This window comes from Artibeus jamaicensis, unplaced genomic scaffold (genome assembly GCF_021234435.1).
Source record: "Artibeus jamaicensis isolate MK-2021 breed Jamaican fruit bat unplaced genomic scaffold, CSHL_Jam_final contig_700, whole genome shotgun sequence".
NCBI classification, from domain to species: Eukaryota; Metazoa; Chordata; class Mammalia; order Chiroptera; family Phyllostomidae; genus Artibeus; species Artibeus jamaicensis.
In genome coordinates this window covers 1,604,098-1,623,299 of record NW_026521930.1, presented here as the reverse complement: position 1 = coordinate 1,623,299, position 19,202 = coordinate 1,604,098, and the positions used below count along the sequence as shown (strand labels likewise).

Sequence of the window (19,202 nt, the reverse complement as noted above, 5' to 3'; positions counted from 1 at the left end):
AAAAATAATAGAGAGATCCCACATATTCTTTACCCAGTTTCTCCCAAAGGTAACATCTTGCAAAACCATAGCACAATATTCCAGCCAGGATATTGACTTTGATACAGTTAAGATACAGAACATTTCACAAGGATCCTTTACGTGGCCCTTTTATAGTCACACCCACTTCTCTTCGCCCCCGCCCTCTCTTCACTCCTGGCAATCACTAACTGTTTTCCATTTCTATAATTTTGACATTTCAAAAATGTTATATAATTGTAACCATGATCATACAGTATATAACCTTTAGAGATTGGCTTTTTTCCACTTGGTATAATTTGGTGATTCATTCAGGTTGCTGCATATGTCAATAGTTCATTTCTTTTTATTACTGACTAGTACCCTGTGGTGTGGACAGAACACAATTTATTTAGCCATTTACCTACCGAAGGACATTTGGGTGGTTTTCAGCTTGTGGCTATTATTAATAAAGCTGCTGTGAATACTTTCAGGAAATTTTTGTATAAACATTAGTTTTCATTTCTTGGGGATAATACTCAAGAGAATGACCCAATTCCTGGGTCATATGTTTAGTTTTCTAAGAAACTGCCAAACTATTTTCCAGAGTGGCTCTCCCATTGTATATTTCCACCAGAAATATCTAAGAGGGATCCAGTTGATCCACATCCTCACTAGCATTTGGTGTTGTAATTATTTTTTACTTTAGCCATTCTGTCAAGTGTGTAATAATATCTCATTATGGGTTGTGTATGCCTGTGTATGCTTGACTGTCTTTTTGTGTGCTTATTTGCCACCTATATCACCTTTCAGTAAAATGTCCATCTATATCTTTTGCCTATTTTCTAATTGAGCTGTTTGTTTAGTTGAGTTACAAGAGTTCTTTATATATTATAGATAATAATCCTTTGCATATATGTGGTTTACAAATATTTGGCCCCATCTGTGATTCATCCTTTCATTCTCTTAACAGGGTCTTTCACAGACCAATGATTTTCTAGTTGTATGTGGTCCAATTTATCAGTTTTTCCTTCTATGGTTAAATCTTTTGGTGTCAAGTCTAAGAACATTTGGCCCTAGATTCTAATGATTTTTCTCAAATGTTTTCTTCTAAAGGTCTTATACCTTTATGTTTTATATTAAAGTCCATGATCTATTTTGAGTTAATTTTTATATTAGGTGTGAAACTTAGGCCAAGGGTTTTTTGTGTTGTTTTTTTTTTGTCCATAGGTGTACAATTACCCAGCACTACTGGGTAAAAATTCATTTCCTCAATTGAATTGTCTCTGTGTCATGTCAAAAATCAATTGGGGGCCTTGCCAATGTGGCTCAGTTGGTTGGAGCATTGTTCCATAAGAGCACATGCCTGGGCTGCAGGTTCAGTCCCCAGTCTGGACACATATGACAGGCAACCAGTCAACGTTTCTCTCTCACAGTGATGTTTCTCTCCACCTCCTTCTCCCTCTCTCTAAAATCAATGGGCATCAAGGCGGCAGCATAGGTAAACATGGTTCACCTCGCACAACCACATCAAAATTACAACTAAATTATAGAACAACCATCACTCAGAACCACCAGAAATTGAGTTGAATGGAAATCTGACAACTATGGAATTGAAGAAACCACATCCAGTCAGGCTGGTAGGAAGGGTGGACACATGGAATGGACTGGTTCCACATACATGTGTGGTGGATAAAAATTCAGGAGGGATATCTTGACAGTGAGGAGTCCCAGCCCCACACCAGGTCCCCCAGCCCAGGGAACCAGTGTCAGGAAGATAGGTCCCCATAACTTCAGGCTGCAAAAACCAACAGGGATTGAGTCAATGGAAGAAACTTCTAGTGTTCCCAGCAGTTCTTCTTAAAGAATCCACACACAAACTTACTCAGACTCACTCCCTCTGAGTTCCAGCACCGGGGAAGCAGCTTGAAAGGCACCAGTGGCACACAGGGAGGAAGCAAAGTGACTAGTATCAAGGCCGGAGCTGGGGGACAGCTTTCTCCCAGACAGAAAGGCGGGCAGAACCACAGAGCTGGCAGGCAGTACCATACCTAAGACTCCATCAAGCTGGCTAACATGGTTTACCCTGCCCTGGAGATCCCTGAGGCTCCATCCCACCCAACTTACATCTATTTACAGTAGCTTTTCCATGTGAATGGCTGGTCTTGGCCAAGCTTCACAACTTCCTAAATCCATTCAGACAAGCAACAGCTGGCCTCAATGAGGTCCTAGTCCCCATACCTCTAACCAAGTGGCCCCAGGCCTGGCACTAGCAGCAGCCAGCCTAGATTCACAGCTTGGCTTCACCTGGGAATCTCCAAACCCAGCACAAGTAGCAGCCATTTCAGATTGTTCTATAGCAGTAGTCCCCAAATTTTTGGCATCAGAGACCGGTTTCATGGAAGACAATTTTTTCCCCAGGCAGGAGACAGGAGGCAGAGCCCAGAAGAGCTTCGCTTGTGTCCTGGTTCTGGTCCACAGTCTGGGTATTAGGAACCTCTGCTCTATAGCTCAGGCAGGTGTCCCAGGCAAAACACAAGTGACCTTGGCCTGCACCACCCAAGAAACCTCAGAGCCTGCTCACTCAGTGGACAACTACAGTTCACGTTGGAGCACCACCACCCTGCCACTGCATAACTGATCCTCCACAGAGGGCAATGGTTGGTGTTCAGTGGTCACAGCCAGCTCTTGCAACTTACTGACCTGGGTAAATCCCTCCCAGTGATTTACTAATGGCAACCAGGGCTCAGTTACAACAAGGAGGTATACTCAGCCCACACAAAGGGTGCACCTCAAGTTCCCAGCTTGAGTGACAGGGGAGACTGTGCCACTGGACCCTACAGGACACCTACTACATTAGACCACACTACCAAGAGACTCAGTGAAAGGAGCACTATCTAATAGATAAAAATAAACACAGGGAGGCTGTCAAAATGAGAAGACAAAAAAACATGGCCCAAATGAAAGAACAGATCAAAACTCCAGAAAAAGAACTAAACAAAGTGGAGATAATCTATCAGATGCAGAGGTCAAAACACTGGTTATAAGGATGCTCAAGGTATGGAGTGAGGACCTCAACAACATAAAAAAGATCCAGTCAGAAATGAAGGATACACTAACTGAAATAAAGAACAATTTACAAGAAAACAACAGTAGAGTGAATAAAACTGAGGATCAAACCAATGATTCGGAATATAAGGAAACAAACAAACAAACAAAAACAACCAAACAGATCAAGAAGAAGAAAAAGGGGGGGTGAAGCTAGTATATAAGAAGCCTATGGGACAACACCAAGAGTTCCAACATTTGCATCATAGAGGTGCCAGAAGGAGAAGAATAGGAAATCTATCTGTAAAAATAATGAAAGAAAACTTCCCTAATTTGGTGAAGGAAATAGACATGCAAGTCCAGGAAGCACAGAGAATCCCAAACAAGATAGATGCAGAGTCCCACTCCAAGGCATCATAATTAAAATGCTAAAGGTTAAAGATAAAGAGAGAATCTTAAAAGCAGCAAAAGAAAAGCAGTCAGTTACCTATAGGGGAGTTCCCATAAGACTGTCAGCTGATTTCTCAAAAGAAACTTTGCAGGTTAGAAGGGAATGGCAAGAAATATTCAAAGTCATGAAAAGCAGGGACCTACACCCAAGATTGCTCTACCGAGCAAAGATATCATTTAGAATCAAAGGGAAGATAAAGAGCTTCGCAGACAAGAAAAAACTAGGAGTTCATCATCACCAAACCATTATTATATGAAATGTTAAAGGGATTTATTCAAGAAAAAGAAGATCAAAACTATGAACAACAAAATGGCAATACATACATGCCTGTCAACAACTGAATCTAACAAACAAACTAAGCAAGCAAAAAGTACAAAGACGGAATCATGGATAAGAGTGTTTTGATAGTTGACAGATGGGAAGGGGTTGTATGGGAATGGATGAAGAGGTAAAGGGATTAAGAATAATAAAAAGGCAGTTACAGAATAGCCATGGGGATGTAAACTACAATATAGGAAATGGAGTAGCCAAGAAACTTATACACATGACCCATGAACATGAACAGTGGTGTGGGACTGCCTGAGGGAGAGGGGTGTGCTGGGCTGGGGTGGGGGTGGCTAAGGGAAAAAATAGGAATAATTATAATAGCATAACCAATAAATATAATTTAAAAAAATAAAATAAAGCCAATGGGCGTGTCCTTGGGTGAGGATAAAAAAATCAACTGGGCATCTTTATGGGTTCTCTATTTTTTTTTAGTTTGTGTCCCTCTACCAATACCACACAGTCTTGATCACTGTAGCTACATTATAAGACTGATTTCTCCCACTTTAGTCTTTTTCAAAACTGTTTTAGCTAGTCTAGCTCCTTTGCCTTTTTATATAAATTACAAAATACTTTTGTTGGGAATTTGATAGAAATTTTGTACATCAAGTTGCGGAGAACTGACATCTCTGCTATGTTGGGTCTTTCATGTTCATTGCTAGTATATAGAAGACTATTTATTTATTTTCATTTTTTAGAAGAGTTTTTTTTAATTGTAGATTTCTTGAAATTTTCTGTATAAACAATCATGTCATCTGCAAATAAGGACAGTTTTAGTTCTTCCTTTCTTATACATATGCCTTTTATTTCCTTTTCTTGCCTTCTTACAATGCTTAGAACTGGCTAAAACATCTAGCACTAGTTTGAATATGTGCCAGAGTTATTAAGGAAAGTATTTTACTTTTACATCCTTGAGTTTTACAACCTTTGTTATTAATTTCTAGTTTTATATCATTTTAATCAGAGAAAGTCAGTGGCATATTTTATAATTAAGTCTTTCACTTAAAAACAATAAAAAATATTGTTTTCATAAAAAACAATAAATTAAATGTTCCTCTTCCTCAGTCTACTTTCTACTTTCTATCCTCTACTTTCCAGTCTCCATTAACATAAGCTAGTATTTTAGACTCAGATTAAAGTTATTTTTATACCCTATTACCTTTCATTCACAAATAATCCATTTTACTTTATTATTTAGACTTTGTTTTTATCCTGGCATGGCAATTCTCTCCAGAGGGTGTCAAGGCTTTATTTTTAGGGCAGCTTAAAGTTCACAGCAAAACTGAGGGGAAGCTACAGGCACTTCCCATATACCCTCTGCCCTCACACATGCACAACTTCCCTTATTATCAACATGTACCAGAGTGGTACATTTGTTTCAACTGATGGACCTTGTGTCATCTATTTTAATATGAGACTTACAGAAATTACTTGAACTCAATGTTATGTTTAATTGCTCAACATGTATATCCCAGTTCCTCTATGCCATCACTTCTCCATATTTAAATTTCTGATATTGGATATTCTCTCAGACAGAGGACGTCTTCAAATAACTCTTTCATTGGTAGATTTCTAGAGTCTTTTTATTTCTGAAAACTGTTTTTCTGTGGCCTTCACACACTAATGACAGCTTGACTGAGAATTAAATATGTAGATTATAACACTCCCCTCAAAACTCTGTAGATGAAGCTGCATTATCTGAAGTACTACAATACTCATTGCAAATACACAGCCAGGCCCTATCTTTGCCAAAAGATAGATTGTGTAGATTATCCTTGGTCCTGCTCTTTCCACTTTGGTGATGGCCAAGTCCCCTTACTCAAGCCAGGTGTGAGGGCAGGATAACGTGCATGGCTCCAGATTCCAAGCAGCTTTACTGATCTAAAACAGACACCTCTCTCCTCCACTACCCATTCTTGGATCCTGGGAACTCCTACCACCGCCCTGTTGCTCTTTCTTACATACCTTACCTGTGCAAGTCTTGCAACTCAAGGTTCAGTTCACCAGCAACAGTTCCCTACACAAACAAGTGCAGAAATAAACTGCCTACCTTGCCTTCCTCTCTTAATGTGGTAGGGAGATTAGGAGTGGTAGGAAGCCTCTGGTCATTTCCAAAAGTGATTCTGGAGCAGAATAAGGCTGACTTTACTTGGTACAAACTTGGGTCTCTTAGTTTAGGAATAGGACAGTGGGAGAGAGACAAAAGGTCTTTCTACTGTTTCCAGTTGGTTTTTGTTTAAAAAGTGATGCTTAGAGTGAGTGGACCCAATTTAGTCCCATCTGTCTTATAGTTAATGAAGATTTCACCGAGATGCCAACAACTATCTTCAGTGTTCTCAATAGTATTCCTCCTATTTTTGTTATCTTAAGTATTTGAGGGCAAAGATGGAAATGCTGCATTAGGGACTGATAACAAAATGTAATTGTCAACCTATGCCGAAACTAAGTCTTTACTTAAAGTCACAGAACATTTGATATTGATGGCAGTCACAGATCCTGACCTGCATGATCCAGTGTGGCCTAAGGCATTGCTCTACAACAAATTCTGTAGAGCAACAAATTGCTCTACAACAGCAATTCTCAAAGTTCAGTGTGCCTTTAGTAAGCATCAGCTGGGGAACGTATTAAAAATTGATAAGACTCCACCCCCAGGGTCTGAATTTTTATCAAACACCAGGGATGCATGCAGACACTCCAACAACAACCCTGGGAGAACTGCAGCACCAGAAGTAGCTCCTCTAAAACCAACAGACATAAACCTTCCAGCTGGTTTCCTCAAAGTCACACATAGAAAGAAGCAAATATAATTCTACACCTACCACAATTGCTGGAGGAGAGCTGCCTGGTGCAACAACTGTGCATAACGTAACACCTTCTCAAAATTTCTTGTGGTTAGTTAAACTCCAACAAATGCCCTTTCACCAGGAAATAGCACTTACAGAAATTCTACAGGTGGGTTTCTTCCCATCCGAAATTATACATGTATATTTACCACAGTATCCTTAATGACACCGTCTGAAATGGCCCCTAATTGGAAATAATCTACAGTCCATCACCAGAGGACTGGTTTAATAAATTACAAATTATCCACAAAACAAAAAACTTTGCGTCTGTTTTTTAAGCATTAGGAAGCTCTCTTTGTACTGATATAGAAAGATCTCCAAGATGCAGGGTGAGGGAGTAGGAGAGAATAATTCAAATATGTGGAGTTTGGTATGGCATGAGCTCCTGCCAATCAGTGAAAATACCCAACAAAGGAGAACAAATATCAGCCATTACACAACACTAGAACCTACTAACCAAACATTAGAAGAAAAACAAAGTATAGAATACAGGTTGTAGTATGCCACCTTTTCCCAAGAAAACAATGAGAGTTATAGGAAAAAAAACTTCTAGAAAGATAGCCAAACAAGGGTGGGAAGTGGGTGGATGGAGGACAGAATTACATGAGACTTTAAAATGATATACTTTCTTGTATTTTTGTTAACCATGTAACTATATTACAAAAAATTACATTTTAAAACACTAACGATTTTTAAAGAGATTTTTAATGTGGAGGAAGGATACATATGCCAAGGCTGGTGTAATTTCATTTGCTTATTTAATTTTTAATTTAATTTTTATTTCTTTTTAGAGAGAGGAGAGGGAGGAAGAAAGAGAGGGGGAGAAACATCGATGTGCCAGAGAAATATTGATAGGCTGCCTCTCGCACACCTCCAACTGAGAACCTGACCCACAACCCAGGCATGTGCTCCGACAAGGACTCAAACCAGTGACCTTTAGGCTCACAGGCCAACACTCAATCCACTGGACCACACTAGCCAGGGCTTAATTTGAATCTTATATTTCTTTTGGGTCCCTGTAGTTGACATATCTCAAATATGACCATTAGTAAGCAGTTCGCTCAGTGAGGAAGGTAGGTGACCCTGCCTTGTCTGTATCAATGATGATCAGAAGACTGCTCGGTCAGGCTTTATAGAAAGTACTGATTACCTCCACAGTGGTTCTCAAACCTGGCTGTTCACTGTAATCACCTGAGGAGTCTTTAATAAGGGTTGCTAATCAGGTCCACTCCCAGCTCTTCTGATTTCACTGGTTTAAGGTAGAGCCAGGGCACAGAGACTTTTCAAAGTTTCCCTGAGTCAATCTAACATGCGGCCACAAGTGACAACCTCTTGATCTGGCAGCTCTAAAATGAGGTTTCCAAAACCAATGTAAAAACACATCCTGCAGGTGACTGTTCAGCCAGGTTTGTGACCAGCGGTTCCAAAATAAAACCCTCCTCTTCCTAGCCATCACCATACTCTGACAGGGACTCAAGCACTTGCAAAGGCCGGGTACAAAAAAAAAAAAGAAGCCAACTTTGCTCAGGAAATAAGACCTCCATTTACTAAGTGCAGTCAGTTACTCCTGAGAGTGTGGCTCACACTCCTACCACCCCAGGTTCTTCCTCCTCCTCTTTCCTTCCCACACACAACCCCCCGAGGGCCTCAGTCAGGGGTCACGGGTCACATTGCCGCTTCACCTTTGGGAACCACCAGGCAGACAGGAGTGTGGCCTTAGCTTCTCTACTACATGGTGTGTGCTCATCCACTGATATCAGTGTACTCTGAAGAGGGGAATCATCTTGCAATAATGTCGCTCTGCCTGCTATATTCAAGGCTCCCATTCAACCACATGTCATGAACTTTGTTCACACCAACTTGAACAAAAACAGCAGCGTCCTGTACTGTCAGTGAATTGGTAGGTCATCAAGACAGTGCTGAGTCTTAGGGTACTGGCAGAGCTGTGGCTCAAATTATCTAAGTTCAAGATGGTGGGACTTATCATTCTACCAGGGTGCTTTTGGAAATGTGTGTCATGGGGGCCTCATGTTTGAACCAACAAAAACCTAGTGCTATTGGCATCACAGAGTAGACACAACACAGAGGTGATATTCCATCTGCTCTGCCTTGGCTGCCTTGGTCATATTTAGATATGACCAGTCATATCTTAAGGTAATCATATGGAGGAAGTTCCTGAACTTCCTTTGGTGCAGGGGTGTCCAACCTTTTGGTGTCTCTGGGCCACACTGGAACAAGAAGAAGAGTTGTCTTGGGCCATAAATTAAATAATTGCAACATGTAATCACAAAAATATCTCATAATGCTTTAAGTAAATTTACAATTTTATGTTGGGCTGCATTCATAGCCATCCTGAGCTGCATGCAGCCCACAGGCCACAGGTTGGACATCGCTGATTTGGTGGTTGAAGATAAAGTTGAAGTACAAGATAACCAAGGAGGCTGTTTTGCTTCTTATGAAACAAGCCCTGCAATGATATCAAAAAGGTCTATGCTTCTCAGCAAATCAGAGCTGGCAAGGGAAAAATGAGAAACTGTCATCGTTTCCACCACAGGAGACCTTGCATCATCTTTAATGAGAACAATACCATCAAAGCTTTCAGAAACATCCCTGGAATTAACTCTGCTTAATGAAAACAATGTGAACATTTTAAAACTTGCTCCTGGTAGGCTGTTTCTGCATTTGGACTGGAAGCGCTTTCCACGGGTTATAGGACCTATATATAGCACTTGGCAAAATGCTGCCTCCCTCAAGAGTAACTACAACCTTCCCATGCACAAGATGCTCAGTACGAACTAGCAGAATTTTGAAAAGCCCAGAGATCCAAAGAGCCCTCCAAGCACTATACAAGAAGATCCATCACAGAGTCCTGAAGAAGAATCCGCTGAAAAACCTGAGAGTCAAGTCGAAGCTAAACCCATATGCAAAGACCATGAGTCAGAATACCATTCTTCACCAGGCTAGAACCACAAATTCTGGGTGGGCAGAGCAACAGCAGCACTAGAAGCCAAATCAGATGAGAAGGGGGTTCAAAGCAAGAAGCTTGGCATAGAGAAGGAAGAGAAGACATTGACCTTATAAAGCAGAATAAGCCCTGGGTGCAAAAAAAAAAAAAAGCCTGCAGCTACTGAAAACCCAGCAGCTGAGAAGAAGCCCACAGGAATAACCCACCACAGAAGAGAAGAAGCCTGTGCTATGAACTTAAATGTGTTTATTCCATAAAGGTCAAATCACTGTGGACAGCCAATTTTGAATAAAAACCTGATCAAAGGCAGTGAGGACATGAAGAAAGAAATCACAGTGGCGTGTTGCCAGTGCACAACCCCCAGTACCCACACCACCACTACAGTAACAAAGACCAAGAGGGAGAAGGTACATGTACAAATACATCCCATTTCTAACCTGAAGAGGACAGGGCTCAAGATGAGTAAAAAATTTATAAACTGGAAATATTTGCTAGACTTGACTATTGTAACAAAGATCGGCATTCACATGAGAGAGGACAATTTCTAAAAATCAAAAAATAAAGATGACCTTCCTCTTAAAATTGCCATTAAAATAGCACTTACTCCCTGAAGGGGGTGCTCTTGAGGCAAATCCCTGAGATTTATCTGCAGACACAATCTTGTCCTTTCTGGCCAGCAAAGTCATGCCTGAAGCTGACAGTGCTTGAATAAGTTTGAAGAAGCTCCAGGGAATAAAATAAGGGGGAGCAGGAGCTTTTAATGTCCTAAAAACTGAAGAAACACTTTTTCCCCCAGTGTCTAAAAATCAACACTTCTTTTAAAAATGCCAGACACCTGGAAGGCAAGGTATCCCTAGAGAGACACTGTGGCGGAATTTCCTTCACACCCTCTATGACCACCTAATCCTATTTCTCTACACAAGACCTCATTAGAAAAAGAAAAGTGTTTAAACAGAAATGATAACAGACAGAATCAAGCAAGGTCGGGAAGAAGATTCTCCATTGCTCAAGGGTAAATTTCCGTAAAAAGAAAGTCAAATGCAAGGAGAGACAGAGTATGAACAAATGATGGATGGATTGATAGATGAATGGGTGGACAGATGATGGATGAATGGATGGATGGGTAGATGACTGATGGATGGATGAGTGGATGGATATACGAGTATATCAATTCATATAACTTTCAAAGTCAGAGCTCTCCTATGCCTGGTTTATGTAGAAAAGCATAAATTTTCTGCTTAAAAAGATTTTATCCCAAACTATACATGCCCTTTCACCTTGTTGTCTTCCCAAATCTCCAAATTATGAACTCTAACTAAATCAATTAAGATGCTTTGGGCTTCAATTAACCAGCAGGCTTTGCTGTCTGGAAAGGACCATTCTCTGCAGAGAACAGCCAACTAAACGCTCCTTAAACTAAAGGGGCATATCAATAAATCTTACACACAAAAAAAGACTTTGAAGCAATAGGTTCCTGGGGCTGTATCAGTGACTTGGGGATGTTGGCCCACCAGGTTGGTGTCACTGCAATTCTTGGCATCTGTTTAGTCTAAAGGTAGTCTGATTTTCACATGTGAGACCTCTTTGGAAAGGGTTGGGATGAAAAACAAGTTTTCCTCTTTTACATTGGCTAAAACTGGGTCCCATCCTCACTATCAGACCAATTACTCAGAAGAGCAATATAATTATCATGGATCACTCATATTTTGTCCCTTGGATACACCAGCACCTTTAAACAAAACTAGAAACAAAAGAGGAATGGCTGTTGGATGAGCCAACATCATCTTCTGTTCCCATTTCTAAATTCCCAGATAGCTACAAGGCCCCCTCCAATCAGAACTGCACCCTAATAATTCCCATAATGTGCCCTCCAGAGAGATTCCAATAACCTCATTCCCTTTGTAAACAAGTTTTCCACCTTCATCTCCTCAGCCTCTTACTCAGGACACTTAGGATTGCACGTGACAAAACCCCACTAAAAGCAGCTCAAGTAAAGAAAGAAGTTTGTTGTATGAAAACAAGCTATCTCACAGAAACCAGGGGCAGTAACTATAGTTTGCCTTCTATGCAGGATCACCAGGAACCAAGGCAGCCACTTCCACCTCCAATCCATATGACCTCTGCACCTGCCCTACTTCTCTCGTCTCTCTGCATTTCATCTTGCTCTGCTATATGGTGCACATCCTAGAGTCCCTGAGACAGCACACCCTTCCAGTCTAGTGTCGATGGGAGCTAGCTGGCATCTTAATGCTAAGTCCAAGTTCCCATAGAAAGAATCAGAAGGTATACTTGATCCATCAGCCATAGGGGAGAATGCTGGGTTACGTACTTCAGTTGCAGAAGCTAGAAACCACCCCTTGGGGTCTATTTGCCAATATGTAAGGAAGGCAAAGGCCTTGAAGTCCTAAAAAAGGTTGTACAGCTTTCTTTGAAGGAACTTATTGGACATCAGCCTTCAAGACCTAGCAGGCCAAAAGGATGGGGAGGAAAAAACAGCAATCATCCCAGAATGACCACCTGAGCCTTCTTATCTCAGCAGGTAGCACAGCTGGCAGAGCAGAGCTGGAGAGAAGGAAAGAAGCCATACTGATACACATAACATCTAGCCTAGCAGCTACTCTCTTCCCTCCTACCTGCTCTGCCTCAGAATGGCTCCTGCCCAGGCCCCTTCTCACACCCTCACCCCCTCCTAACAATACTCATCATCGCACATTCAGTGCTCCACTCTGGGCTCCTCTTTGCCAAGATGCTTTCCCACAAAGGGGTCCCTGCCTTCCAGCTCCCTTTCTACACAAATGTCTGCCTCAGAAATAAGCTCTGTCTATTTTAAATTCCTGTAGTTGTCTGCCATCTGTCTCGTCTGCAGGCCTCATGGTCTACTGAGAGGAGAATAGAACCAAATGTAGAAACACAGAAACTGATGTCTGGTCAAAGACCCACCATTAGCTCAGAACCTTGGGACAACCAAGGCATCCTTCCCATAGGTGATAGAGAAAACTCCCCTTCAGTTAGTTCTTGGGGATGCTGGGAGCACAAAAAGAGGAAAAAGATAAAAGGTTTAGACAGTGAGATAACACTGATAGTAGGTCTGTGATGGCATCTTTGCTGATCCTAACTCTTGTGGGGAATCAAATAAAATTTATAAACAACATATAAAACTCAACACCAAAAAAACAAACAATCCAATTTAAAAATATGGGCCAAGAACCTAAATAGACACTGGTCCAAAAAGGGCATGCAAATGACCAATAGACATATGAAAACATGCTCAACATCACCAATCATCGGAGAAATGCAAATGAAAACCACAAAATGCTATATCACCTTCCACCTGTCAGAATGGCTATCATCAATAAATCAGCAAATCATAAGCATTAGTGAGGATGTGGAGAAAAGGGAACCCTCATGCACTATTGGTGGGAATGCAGATTGGTGCAGCCACTGTGTAAAACAGTACTGGGTTTCCTTAAAAATTTATACAGGGAACTGCCTTATAAATCAGCAATTCCACTTCTGGGGATATATCCAAAGAAGCCTGAAACACTGATTCAAAAGAACATATGTACCTCTATGTTCGCTGGAGCATTATTTACAATAACAAGATTTGGAAGCAGCCCCAGTGCCCATCAGTAAATTAGTGAGTTAAAAAAGTAGCAGTGCATTTATACAATGGAATACTACTGAGCCATAAAAAAGAAGGAAATCTTACCTCAAGCACCAGCATGGATGGACCTAGAGAGTATTATACTAAGTGAAATAAGCCAGTCAGAGAAAGACAAGTACCATATGATTTCACTTATATGTGGAAATTAATAAACAAAATAAACTAACAAAATAGAAACAGACTCATAGATATATATAGACAATGGACTGACAGAGGTCAGAGAGGAAGGGGTGGGGGAGCTGGGTGAAAAACATAAAGGGATTAAGCAAAGAAAAACTCAGACAAAAGCATGGTGATTACAAGAGAGAAGGAGAGTTAGGGGGAGGTAGAAGAGGGTATAGGGGTGATAAATGGTGATGGAAGGATTTGGTGTGGTGAACAAACACTACAATATGCAGATGATGCATTATAGAATTGTACACCTAAAATCTATTTAATTTGATTAACCAAGGTCACAAAAAAATTTCAATAGAAATTATAAAAGAAAGAATTAGCCGTGGCTGGTGTGGCTCAGTGGATTGAGTGCCAGCCTGAAAACCAAAGGATCGCCAGTTTGATTCCTAACCAGGGCACATGCCTGGGTTGCCAGCCAGGTCCCTGGTGGGGAGCATTTGAGAGGCAACCACACACTGATGTTTCTCCCCCTCTCTTTCTCTCTCCCTTACTCTCTCTCTAAAAATAAATAAATAAAATCTTTTAAAAAGAACTGATGGCTTCATTTTTTTCACTTTCTTATTGTTGTTTAATATATTTTAATGATTATTCTATTAGTTGTACCATTTCCCCCCTTTATTCCTCTCTGCCCTGCAGCCCCCTCCCACCAATACCCCCTCCCCCTTAGTTCATGTCCATGGGCCACACAAGTTCTTTGGCTTCTGCATTTCCTATACTATTCTAACCTCCCCTTGTCTATTTTGTACCTACCATTTGTGCTACTTATTTCCTGTACCTTCTCTCCCCTTTATCCTCCTCCCCCTTACCGCTGATAACCTCTGTGTGATCTCCATTTCCATGACTTTGTTCCTGTACTAGTTTTTAGCTTAGTTTGTTTTGTTTTTGTTCTTTTAGGTTTGGTTGTAGATAGTTGTGAGTTTGTTGTCATTTTACTGTTCATATTTTTATATTCTTCTTCTTAGATAAGTCCCTTTAACTTTTCATAAAATAAGGGCTTGGTGATGATGAACTGCTTTAACTTGACCTTATCTGAGAAGCACTTGATCTGCCCTTCCATTCTAAATGAAAGCTTTGCTGGAGAGAGTAATCTTGGATGTAGGTCCTTGCCTTTCATAACTTGGAATACTTCTTTCCAGCCCCTTCTTACCTGTAAGGTCTCTTTTGAGAAATCAGCCCATAGTCTTATGGGAACTCCTGTGTAGGTAACTGTCTCCTTTTCTCTTGCTGCTTTTAAGATTCTCTCCTTATCTTTAATCCTGTCTAATGTAATGCTGTGCCTTGGTGTGTGCTTCCTTGGGTCCAACTTCTTTGGGACTCTCTGAGCTTCCTGGACTTCCTAGAAATCTATTTCCTTTGCCAGATTAGAGAAGTTCTCCTTCATTATTTTTTCAGATTAATTTTCAATTTCTTGTTTCTCTTCTTCTCCTTATGGCACCCCTATGATTCAGGTGTCTTAAAGTTGCCCTGGAGGTTCCTAAGCCTCTCCTCACTTTTTTGAGTTCTTGTTTCTTCATTCTGTTTTGGTTGAATGTTTACTTCTTCCTTCTCCAAACCAGAGTCCCATCACTGTTGGTTCCCTATATATTTTCCTTTATTTCATTTTTCATAGCCTTCACCTTTTTCTCTATGTTGTGACTGTACTCAACCATTTCTGTGAGCATCCTGATTACCAGTGTTTTGTACTGCGCATCTGATAGTCTGTGAGTACCAAATAGGCTGGCTATCTCTTCAATGCTTAGTTGTATTTTTTTCTGGAGCTTTGATGTGTTCTTTCATTTGGGCCATTTTTGTCTCTGCGTGCCTGTTAAGTAGCAAGGGGAGGAGCCTTAGGTATTGGCCAGAGCCAGGAGAACCCATATCCCTGCTTTGTGGCAGTTTGTGGGGGAGGGGTCTGAGAGGTAACAATGCTGCTTGCTCAGCTCCTGGCCAGCTTTCAGTCACTTCCTCCACTACCCACAATCACATTGGGCCCTTCTGGTGCTGATTCCCAGGTGGGTGGGCTTGTGTATGTTCTAGGACCCTGTGGGCCTTTCCAAAAAATGCTCCTGTGAGGCTGAGAGTTTTACCCACTGCCTCAACCCCCACAGGTTTTTTCAGTCAGAGGTTTTGAGGATTTATTTTCCTGTACTGGAACCCTGGGTTGCACAGTCTATCTCACTCCCCAGTTTCTTCTCCCAGTTTATCTGTATGCAAATGTGGGACCACCCATTCCACCAGCCGCCACCTCACCTGGTCTGCCAGCCACCACGTCGCCCACCCCTGTCTTTCAGCTGCCGCCATTCTATGCGTCCTCTCCACCCCTCCTACCAGTCTGGGTGAATGTTTCTTCTTTATCTCCTTGGTTTTTGGACTTCCATATAGTTGGATTTTCTGGCAGTTCTGATTGTTTTTTTTTTTTAATTTGTTGTTGTCCTTCTTTTAGTTGTGGAAAGAGGCAAGGTGTATCTTCCTATGCCTCCATCTTGGCCAGAAGTCCCTTGTCATTGATGGCTTCCTTTACTTTTCTGAGCAGACAATCCCAGTGTTATGAGGGAACAGCCAATAACAGACCAGAATCCTCAAGTCCATCTTTAGGCACTGATGCTTGGAAATGGTTGCCATGACAATCAGCTCTGCCCCTTTGCTTTCTGAATGATCCTGAGCCAGTCATCCACTCTGTGAGCTTCAGATTCCTTCAGATGTGACTAGGCATCTGCTATTGTTTCAAAGTAGGACTATAATATTCTTAAGATGTATGTTTAATATTTACATGGTAATAGTATCTACCACATGATGTTGTGAAAATTAAATGGACTTGGTGCTAACCAATAACAACAGTAAATGTTTCATATGTATTGGGTGCTGCGTAAGAGCTTTACATGTATTCATTCAAAAAAACCCTTTGAGGTCCACAATAAGCACTAAATGTTTTCATTTAGAGACACAAGAACAAGTTAGAAAACAAATCTTTAAAGACAGACAGCTAACACCAACCTCAACTTCTTTCCTAGAATCTGCAGACAAGTCATCAAAAAAAACCTTCAAAAGAGCTACTCCATAATTTCAAGTGGAAAGAAAGCAACCACCTTGAACACCTGCTCATCCACACACAGTGCAGCTGCCTCGGACGTTAGAAAGACTGGACCCACCTATCTCCCCCACCCCCCCCACACACACACACATACTTCCTTCTATCTTTTCTCAAGCTGTTATCTTCCCCCAGATGAAAGCTTCCCACATCCAAAAGACACCAGCTGGCTCAGAGAGAGTTGCCTTCCTGTGGAAGAGTTACTGGGAGGTCTGACAATCACATGAATCTACAAATCCCACTTCAACCACAGCAGATGGTAGAGGGAAGCATTATTGATGCAAAATGTCACAGAAGGTTTCAGGGGGTCCCATAGGAAGCATCACATGTCACAGAACACTATCCCCTACCACCACTTCAGTTTTTCCTCCTCACTGACTCCTCTAGATGGCCTCAAGAACCCACAAACCCTTTCCTACTTTGCAGAACAATTAGCCACTCCTCTCTGAAAACATAAGGCATCTGAAGAAAAGGAACTTCACCTGTTCTCAAAGTTTTAGTCAGAACATCAAAGCGATTTTCCCTTTGGGAAAAACAGGTGTTTCACAAAACAGAAAAAAGAAACTGGTGTAATCCATTTTTTAGCCAAGAAAAATTTACTGATCATCTACTATATGCCGGGCACTGTTCTAGGCTCTCAGACTACACAAGGGAACAGGTTGTAAAGGTGATACAACAGTCTTCATGTGTTTGCAGGTCTGATTATGTATAAAATCATTGTGTTAATGTGTATTGGAGAATATTCCAGACACTGCTGAGTGCTTTCCATACATTATTTATCTTACTTCATTCCTCACAACCCCCAGTGAGGCATTTCATTCCTATCTGAAAGAAGATAAAACTAAGGCTCAGAGAGGTAAATAATGGGCCAAGACCACATAGCTAGGAAGCAGCAGAGTTCAAACCCAACCCCAGGTCTGCCTGGTTAAAAAGTTCACACTTTTAGCCAGTAGCTCTGGAGGCCACATTAGTCTCTAGCTTCTAATTGTTCATTAAGTCCTCAGTGCCTCTGTAGCATGGCATTTAAACTCTCACTACTTTTTCTATTAGGATTTCCCACAAATGCCTTTAAGCCACCTTGATTCCTGCTATGGTGAAGGAAAGCTTTTCCTTTCCCCTTGAGCCATCATTTATGCAGCATCTTCTCACCGATCTGTCCTCCCTCATTCTCCTCCATTCTGAAACTCCAGACCCATGTGACAACAGAAGATCTCCTTAAATACTCAATGCAAAAGTCACCTTCTTAGTTTTGCTTATGAGAAAAGATCAACTACTACGTGACTGACATCCAATGCCAGGCTAGAGTACCGAATTAAAATCATGTATCAAGGTTATTATTCTAGGTTTAAAAAAAAAAAAAGGCACCTTCTCCAGGAAGCCCTCTCAGTTCCCCTAACAGAAGTCTGTTTTTCAGCCTACCTTGTCCCAGGCCTTAGCACCATGTCTTTTCCATGATGGGTATCTCTGGACAGTTATCTCTGCCCCTAACACAATGCTTGAGGTTCCAGGCATCTGAGGGCACCCCATATTCTACACCACATTGCACAAGCTCTTGCTCAGTAAATGTTTGCTGAAATAACTCTATCTGTACTTTCATCTCTGTACATTTTAACAATATTTCCAAAGCCAATGTCCCCAGCCTGGGGCTCACATCTGGTCTCACCAGAGTCTACAGGAGCTTTTGCAGAAGAGCTCATCAACTTCCGTGATTGTAATCACCATCAATATTTAACCTAGTCCCAAATCTGTCCTGAGCCCAGATCCATGCCCCCAGGTCTGAATATCTACGTGCCAATCAGTCTGTGCCATTTGGACATCCAAGGGGAAACTCATGATTTTCTCAAAACACACTCCTCTTCCCATGGTCCCCATCCCTGGGAATGGCACCACCAACCCACCTAATCCCCAAACCTGGGAACCAACCCTGAATCCTCCCTCTCCCACACTCCACCCATACCCAATCAGTCACCAAGATCTCTCAAATAACACTCCCTAAACAGCTCTCCAACCCTCTAGCCACCTTTCCCACCTCACTGCAATCCAGGCGACCTCAAATCCTGCCTGGATTCATTCCTACAACTCTTCTCAACCCAAGTGCTTTCTTCCAGCCTTGCCACCTAGAAATTTATTTTTCAACTGCAGCCAGAGTGGTTTCTAAAAAGACAAATTTAACCATGTAATGCTTTATTTTTTTATCTGTACCATAGGAAAAATATCTACTCTTTAATTGAACATGTGAGCCCTTTACAATAGGGTTCCTGCCCTTCTTTTCCCTAGCCATGTCCTCTACCCTATAAATATATAAAGAGACACTCCGTGCCAGCAAAGCAAACAAATTTTGGTTCCTGAATCCTCCTGTGCCTTTGTATATGCTACTGCCTCTGCCTGGAACTGCCTTCTTCTTTCCACACCCTCCTTTAGCTAGTTGAACCCATCATCTTTGAGGCTGGACTTCAAAATCATTTCATCCTGGAAGCCTTCCTGAAGCCTTCACTTAGTAGGTACCCCAACTCTGCCCCCCTCAGGACCCCACACAGCAATCTGGCACACAGACCCTGAATCGGTGTCTGCCTATTTATTTGTCTGTATTCTTTACTAGATAAGGCTTTTGTAATGACAGGGACTGTGCCAATCATGTTCACTGTTGGGTACCCCCACCACCACCTGGC

At 41.5% G+C, this 19,202-nt stretch overlaps 1 protein-coding gene and 1 pseudogene across 3 annotated transcripts in view; one reads left to right on the top strand and one right to left on the bottom strand.

The window, feature by feature from the left end:
* PRKCB (protein kinase C beta) overlaps positions 1-19,202 on the bottom strand; it is a 345,649-nt gene that overhangs the window by 234,664 nt on the left and 91,783 nt on the right. The gene's annotated exons all lie outside the window — the stretch shown is intronic.
* On the top strand, positions 8,396-9,862 carry LOC119049935 (60S ribosomal protein L4-like; annotated as a pseudogene).